The sequence below is a fragment of the Megascapheus bottae genome, chromosome 10 (genome assembly GCF_031878675.1).
Source record: "Megascapheus bottae isolate mThoBot1 chromosome 10, mThoBot2.hap1, whole genome shotgun sequence".
In the NCBI taxonomy this organism is placed as follows: Eukaryota; Metazoa; Chordata; class Mammalia; order Rodentia; family Geomyidae; genus Megascapheus; species Megascapheus bottae.
In genome coordinates, this window is record NC_143518.1 from 34741543 (window position 1) to 34750249 (window position 8707).

Sequence of the window (8707 nt, forward strand, 5' to 3'; positions counted from 1 at the left end):
CCAATGGCAATCCTCAGATCTCTCAACCTCCTGAGTAGTTATGATTACAGACATGGGCCACCAGTGCTTGGCCCACTATTTTCTCACTATTTCTCTCTATTTCTAGTGATGCTTCCTACTTTAAAAATGGTGAAGATATTTCTTCTGTTTGGTTGGTCCTGGGGCTTTGAACTCAGAGCCTGGGTTCTGTCCCTGAACATTTTTGCTCGAAGCAAATATTCTACCACTTTGAGCCACAGCTCCACTTCCAGTTTTCTGGTGGTTAATTGGAGATAAGAGTCTCTTTGACTTTCTGCCTAGGCTGGCATTGAGCTGTGTCCTCAGATCTCAGTCTCCTGACTAGCTAGGATTACAGGTGTGAGCTACCAGGGACCGGCTTTGGTGGAGATATTTCTAACTATGATTCAAAATTTAGAGGCCATTAAAATGAAGGCTGGTTAATTAGCATACGAAACAAACCAAGCTTTTTCTGTAGCCCATGCATGCTTATCTATTTTTCATGCCACAGGGTCAAATGACAAATAGCTCTCTGGAGCGAAATTTTTAACTCATGGTACACATGTCAGACTAAGTTCTTAACTACATAAAGACTCGCAGATGGATTTAAGATATATATGTTTGGATGTGGTTTTGGTATTCCCCCAAATCTCTGAATTGGAGATTTGATCATCAGAGTGACAAGGGGTAGGGAAGGGGCTAGAGGGCTAGCAAGCCCAAGCACTGCAGAGAAAGAGAGAGAGGGAAGGAGGAAGGGAGGGAGAGAGAGAGAGAGAGAGACAGAGAGACAGAAACAGAGACACAGAGAGAGAGACAGAGAAAGAGAGAGAGGGAGAGAGAGGGAGAGACAGAGAGAGAGACAGAGACAGACCGAGACAGAGAGACAGACAGAGATAGAGAGACAGTGACAGAGACTATGGAAGAGAATACAAGAGTGTAATGAGTAATAAAAAGGATGTGAATACAACACAGTATCTTATATACATGTATTAAAATACCAAAATAAAACAATAAAACTCATTCTGTATAATTAATATACAAGAACAAGGTGGGAGTTCCTTAGGTCATTGGGGGCCCTCAAAGGGGATTAGATATCTCTCCTGTACCACGGGGTGGTTCTCAGGAATGGTTGCTCATGTCTATAATCCTAGCTACTCAGGAGGCTGAGATGTGAAGACTATGATTTGAAGCCAGCCCCAGGAGGAAAGTCCATGAAACTGATTCTTATCTCTAACCACCAGAAAACCAGAAATGGTTCTGTGGCTCCAAGTGGTAGAGTGATAGCCTTGAGTGTAGAAGCTAAGAGGCAGTACCTAGGCCCTGAGTTCAAGTCCTATGGTCAATAAAAAATAAATACTAAAAGGAAGGCCCCTATCCCTAATCTAGTTTCCTGCTGCATTCTGGTTGCGTTCTATTCCTATCCTTGCCAACTACTATGAGAGGGCTCTCACTAGAATTGAGACACAAGTACCATGCTTTTTTGTAGCTTAAAAAAAAACCCTCTTCTTCATAACTAATCTGTGTCAACTATTCTATTATAGTAACAAAAAGTTGACTAATTTATATTCCAATAAAATAAACAAGCAGCGGGATATCAATGGCTCATGCCTGTAGTCCTGGCTGTTCAAAGCCAGCCAGGGCACTAAAGTCCATGAGACTCTTATCTCCAGTTAACCACCAGAAAACCAGAAGTGGCACTGTGGCTCAAGTGGTAGAGTGATAGCCTTGAGCTGAAGAGCTCAGGGACAGTGCCCAGATCCAGAGTTAAAGCCCCATGACTGACAAAAAATTAGAATAAATAAATAAGCAAAGCATATGAAAAGACAATATTCAGATTATAAATTGTGATATGTCTATATGCCCAGCACTTGGGAGGCTGAGGCAGGAGCATCATGAATTTGAAGCCAGCCTGGGTTAAAAAGTAAGTTCAATACCAGCCTGTCCTATATAGAAAATCCTTGACTCAAAAACATACAATCAAAATAGAATTCAAATGGTTCTTAAACCTGGAGTGATACTCAGATCACCCATAATAAGAGTTATACAAATTAAAACTCAAGACTCAAGGCTAGTAATCTACCACTTGAACTACAATACCACTCCAGGTTCTGAGTGGTCATTGGTGATAAAAGTCTCATGGGGACTTTTCTGCCCTGGCTAGCTTCAAACCACTACCCTCAGATCTCAGCCTCCTGAGTAGCTAGGATTACAGGTATGAGACACTTGGTGCTCAGTGGATTCTTATAATTGCTTATATTAGCATAAAGAAGCTCTGGGAGGCATGGAGAGAATTAATAAAAAGTCATTCTCTTGCCAATTTCTTTAGAATTGTTGAAGTTCTCTATTGCTTGCGTAGGTAATCCCTCAAGATAGTCAAACCCAACTGAACTCTCTCCCTGCGATCATACAGCTAGCGTACAATTCACATTGGTTTGACTGGTATGTCGTCATGGGCTTGAACTCTGGGCCTAGGCATTGTCCCTGAGCTCTTCAGCTTAAAGCTAGTGAGTGCTCTACCACTTGTGCCACAGCATCACTTTCAGTTTTCTGGTGGTTAATTGGACATAAGAGTCTCACAGACTTTAGTGCCCAGGATGGCTTTGAGTTGCAATCCTCAGATCTCAACCTCCTGAGCCACTAGCATCCAACAACTGGTATGTCTTTTATATCTAAAAACCTAAAATAGTTTCCTGGTATTTTGCTTTTCAGCCTCCACTTCTCTCTTCTGTACCTCCAGCCTCTTCATTCTCCACTGAGAACAAAAGAAATCAGACTGAGTTGAAGATATGGCTCAAAGGCCTAGAAAGCACTAAGCCCCCGACTTCAACTCTGGTACCGTCAAAGGGCAGGGCAAAGGAAAGAAAAAAAAAAAAGAAATCAGACTGAATTTCCATCATCTTCCCACTAACAAATCTACCATCTGTACCTCATTTCTCCCTTGTCATGGTGACTGAATATCTATGGGCATGCTCTCTCTGTCTCTCATTATTATTTTAAAAGCTGGGATGTTGAATAATTCTTTCTAGAATTTACTACATTGCAGATAAACACTATTTTTGCAAAAGACTATGGAGAACTGGAGCCAGGTGTTGGTAGTTCATATCTTAATTACTCCAGAGACTGAGATCTAAGGATCATGGTTTGAAGCCAGTCTGGGCAGGAAAATTCATGATATTCTTATCTCCAGTTAAAAAGTAGGAAGTGGGCTGGGAATTAGTGATAAGGGTGCTTACCTAGCAGATATGAAGCCCTTTGTTCAATTCCACAATACCACATACACAGAAAGAGCCAGAAGTGGTGCTGTGGCTCAAGTGCTAGGGTGCTAGTCTTGAGCAAAAAGCTCAGGGACAACAATAGCACTCAAGCCATGAGTTCAAGCCCAAGAACCAGCAAAAAAAAGAAAAAAAAAAGGAAGTAGAGTTGTGGCTCAAGTGGTAGGACATCAGCCTTGAGTGGATAAAGCCAAGCTTGACCTTGAGGCCCTGAGATTAACCTCCAATATTGGTGCATGCACATGCACTCATGTGTGCATGCACCCCCTACACACACACACACACACACACGCTAGAAATAGGTGTGTTGCTCAGATTACTTTGCCTGGTTGCCTCCAAATTATCTCCTTCAGATCTCAGCCCTTTGAGGAGCTAGAATTATAGGGTGGAGCTACTTTTGGCCAGCACTTATGAACTTTAGTTTGCTGCAAACCGAATATCACTATCCAATAATATAACTATTATGTTTGCAAATGCATTCTCAGACAGTAATAACAGTGAAGACAGCCAACATTGTAGGCCAACATGCCTGGCCCTGTGCTATGCATATTGCATGTAGTATACAATTTAATTCTCCATCTACTGTAAGGTAAATGGTACTGCTATCATCTTAACTACCTCTGGATGTGCAACACCTCATAGATGTGAGCTGACCAAGCACATGAAGCTGGAGACTGGAGAGCTACAGCTGAACTGAGATTTGTTCACCCAATGGAGTGATGGTTTCTTACTTTCATTATTATTATTATTATTATTTTGGGGGGGCAGTCCTGGGGCTTGAGCCACAGTGCCACTTTCAGCTTTTTCTGTTTATGTGGTACAGAGGAATAGAACCCAGGACTTCATGCATGCTAGGCAACCACTCTACCATTAAACCACATTCCCACAGAGTGATGGTTTCTCCAAGGCCTGGTTAAAATTATCCAGAGGAAGAAAATTAAGCTGGAAGAAAAAGACAATTTGTAGAAGATGATGTTCAGCTTGGATAAGAAAACTCTCAAGAAATTTATTTATAAGTATCTTAAAATAGTTAAAGGAAAGGCTCTGCAAGGGTAAGGAATAGTTATTTTGTTAATTTCAGAATGTAGTGTCTGTTAGGAATCAGCTGCTAATTTGTTGAAAGGATATTTTAGCAATTAAGAGTTATATTCTGGTGGTGGCTGTGGCTCAAGGGGTAGGATGGTAGCTTTGAGCCAAAGAGCTCAGGGACAGTGCCCCGGCTAAGAGTTCAAGTCCCATGACAGACAAAAACAACACAAACAAACCCAAAGAGTTATATTCTGATACACAGCCAGGTTCCTGTGGCTAATATCTGTAATCCTAGCTACTCAAGAAGCTAAGATCCAGATGACTGAAGTTTAAAACCAGCCAGGCAGAAAAATCCTTGAGATTCCGTGTCCAAAATAACCACCAGCAAAACGAGCTTGAGGTGGGACAAAAATGTTAGAGCACCAACCTAACAAGCTAGCTGAGCAATCATGAGGCTCTGAGTTCAAATTTCAGTAAGGGGTAAAAGAATTATAACACAAGGCTGGGGATATTGCTCACTGGTAGAATAGTAGAGTGATTGCCTAGCAGGTATGAGATTCTGGGTTCAATCCCTAGTACTAGGGCAAAAAAAAAAAAAAAAGAGTTATATACCGCTGAGAGTGGTGGTGCCTGTCTATCATGTTTCAAAACATACAAGCCCAACCAACCCAAACTAAAAATATTAAATAAAAAAGAGTTGTACTTGAGGGAAGAAGGTCTACTGTGAGGATTTTTAGTTTAGGCAGAATATGTATAGTCTATCACAGAGCACTGAGAAGGTCATCTCTAAGATGGCCTCTCCTACCTAAAATCTGTGATGAGGTTTTTTTTGTTCGTTTGTTTGTTTTTGGGTCAGTCATGGGGCTTGAACTCTGGGCCTGGGTGCTGTCCCTGAGTTCTTCAGCTCAAGGCTACCACCCTACCCCTTGAGCCACAGTGCCATTTGGTTTTCTAGTGATTAATTGCAGATAAGAGTCTAATGGTCTGTAGTACCTGGGCTGGCTTTGAACCACATCCTCAGATCTCAGCCTCCTGAGTAGCTAGGGTTACAGGTGTGAGCCACTGCACCTAGCTTTGTTAAGAGTTTTAAAGTTTCTTTTCTTTTTCTTATATTTATCATTCAGTCCTAGGGTTTGAAATCTTGGGAACTGGATATGCTATGCAAGTGCTCTAACTGCTTAAGTGATGCCACAATTTTACCAATCTTAGGGTCTCTTTAAGACCCTCTTCAGATTTTTGAAGGTGTTTTTTTCTTTCCTTTCTTTCTTTCTTCCTTTTTGTTTCTTTTATAATTACAGCCTAAATAAAACTTTTTTCTCTACTCTTTTTCTAAAATGTATTTGTTACATTTTAATTATTATTATAGATATCATGTGTAGTTACAAAAGTCATGTCTAAAATTTATCTGTAAAATTATCTCTAAGGGGCTGGGAGTTTGGCCTAGTGGTAGAGTGCTTATCTAGCAAGCACAAAGACCTGAGTTTGATTCCTTGATACCACACACATAGAAAAAGCCAGAAGTGGTGCTGTGGCTCCAGTGGTAGGATTCTAACCTTGAGAAAAAACCCCAACAGTGTTCAGGCCCTGAGCGCAAGTCCAGGCCTGGCCAAAAAAAACCCCCAAAACTTTAAGTAGTTGTACAAAAAGATTTCAGTTCAACATATCAATTTATGAGTGCACTATATCTTAATCAATGTCACCCTTTTCATTATTCTCCCCCATTTCTCCCAAGCTTACCCACCCCTTCAAATTACCTGGTTCCGTTTTTTTTTTTTTTTGCTAGTCCTGGCCTTGAACTCAGGGCCTGAGCACTGTCCTTGGGCTTTCTCGAGTCTAGAGCTCTACCACTTGAGCCACAGTCCCATTTTCACCTTTTTTTTTTTTTTTTTTTTTTTTTCTGTGTATGTGGTATCAAGGAATTGAACCTGGGTCTTCATGCATGCTAGACAAGCACTTTACCACTAGGCAAAACTGCCGGCCTACCTGGTTCCATTTTCATATATGTACATTAAATATTATGACTCTATTCACCCATCTTTCCTGTCTCCATTTGTCTGCCACTTCTCTCCCTTCCCCTCCCTTCTCTTCCTCTCCTCTCCTCTCTTTATCTAACTTTGAGGATGTGTCTAGTTTCCTCTGAGAGGTAGACTGTGAACTTTGACATCAGGGACTGTGGTTTATATTTATATGTATTTTCCTACAGCACTCAATAGGTTATTGATAAACATTGCTTTAAATTGGGTGGAACCAGATGTGGGATTTTTGGCTCATGAGATGTAAACAAGGAGTGAAATATGAAATATGACTGAAGGATTGACTCCTGCCTTATTCCCCAGGGTAAAGCAAAGCACCAGGTATGTGCTCACCTGCTTGTCAGCAGGAAGGTCAGTCTGACCTTGCTCTTCAGGAGACAGTAGCCCCCATACGCCAGATGGAGCATGCCACTCTGGGCCTGGCCAAAGACACCGCCGTTGGCCCCAAAGAAATCATGGGCCATTTTTATTTTCTGTTCCTCACTGGCAATAAATAGCCCCCACCTTGGAGGATCAAGTCTCGCCTAGTCCTTTTCCATTCTCCATTTTCTAACAATGACAAAGGTGAAACAAAAATCACCCTTTTGACAAAAGTGTGTTCTTTCAGCAGAGGTGGATCACTCCTGTCATTCTAGCTTCTCAGGAGGCTGAGGGTCCCAGTTTGAAGCTAGCCTAGGCAGAAAAATCATCTGTCAGATTACTTTTTTTTTTCTTGTGGGTCATGGGGCTTCATTTGAACTAGGCCTGGGCGTAGTCCTTGAGCTCTTCAGCTCAAGGTTACTGCCCTACCCTTGAGCCAAGTCCCATTTCCCATTTTCTAGAGGTTAATTGGAGATGAGTCCCATGTTCTTTTGTGCCCCATCTGGCTTTGAACCTCGATCCCAAGATCTCAGACTCCTGAGTAGCTAGGATTGCAGGCGTGAGCCACTGTGCCTGGCCATCTGTCAGAATCTTATCTCTGACTATCAAAAGGCCTAATGTGGAGGGATAACTCAAGTGGTAAAGCACAACATTTTTTGGGGGGTGGGGAAGTGTTCAACTCCTAGTACCAGCAACCTCAAGAAAAATTGTTCAGTTTCCACTTGCAATGATAAGTTTTTTCCACAGGCAACTTGAGTATAGTTAGCATAATTACAATGAAATTACTGTAACATAGAAACTACAAATGGTAAAGATGCTGGCCATTCATTTCAATTACAAATGATCTAATGACATAAATATGAGCAGTAAGCATGGATAGCAACATTATCTATAGAAAATTAGGAGTCACAGTCAGCACCCAACCATTAGTCACAATGTGAAGAACAGTAATTCTGACATTTATGGCTCGGCTAACAGATCAGACGTGTGCACAGGACTTAGTCACTCACTGCCTGCCAGGGATGTTTGTAGAACATTATTATCTGGGTGTGTTTTGTACAATTCTGCCTTCTCCACTGGACTTCAGCACTCCTCCGCTCCTACAGCTCTCTCAAAGTCCGTAAAAGTTTCTAGTGGGATGGACAGAGAACCTGGTTGTGTGTGTGTGTGTGTGGGGGGGTGTTTAGGTATCTTTCCACCCTCTCCTAATAATGTTTATTTTTCACGGGTTAGGCAATGAGACCAAGCAATTTCCATTCAAACAACACAAAACGTAACCTACCCAGTGTGGCTGAGTCACATGGTCCCAGGTGTTAGGGAAGATCAAGAGGACGAGAGGAGACAAAGAAGGCAGAGAGGAAGCCGGACAGGCTTTCACCATGGCTGCAGAGGGTCGGAGACGCCAGGAGCGGGGCGTGTGGGGCGTTTTCGTTTTGTGTACATTCTAGTGTGAGGCTCTCCCGTGGAATTTCTTTGTCCTGTCCTGTGGGGGATTGATGGTCCCATCTGTCCAGTTTGGGATTTACAGGGCAAACAGTCCTGTTTGGGGTTTCCTGCGAGGGGTATCCGCCTGCCCAGCGGACACCGCCCCCTCGCTCGGTCAGATTCAGCCTTCAGATCAGGTCAGGGGCGAGGTTTTTCTGAGAACCAGCGGCCGCCCCCGGGGGAGGGTGGAGCAACACCGAGTTCTGAGCTCAGAGCGGGTTCCCAGCTCCAGGACCCGGCCTGACCTCCGGGGGCAAACCGACGAGGTCGCCCGCAGCTGCAGGTTAGACCCGGGCCAGGCAGGACGTGCCTGCTTCGGGACCGCCACCCGTCCAATCAGGAGCCCTTACCTGCCTAAGGTGAGGAATTCATTTCCCTACGCGACCATCCTCCGGGCCAATCAGAAGTCTGTACCCGGGAAGAAGGGGCGGGGTGGAAAGGGCTGCACCTGGCGGCGGTGCTGCCCCCTCCGTGGAAGGGCGGATCCCTGAGCGAATCAGCACGTGCGCAGGGTCGAGGATTGGCCAATCG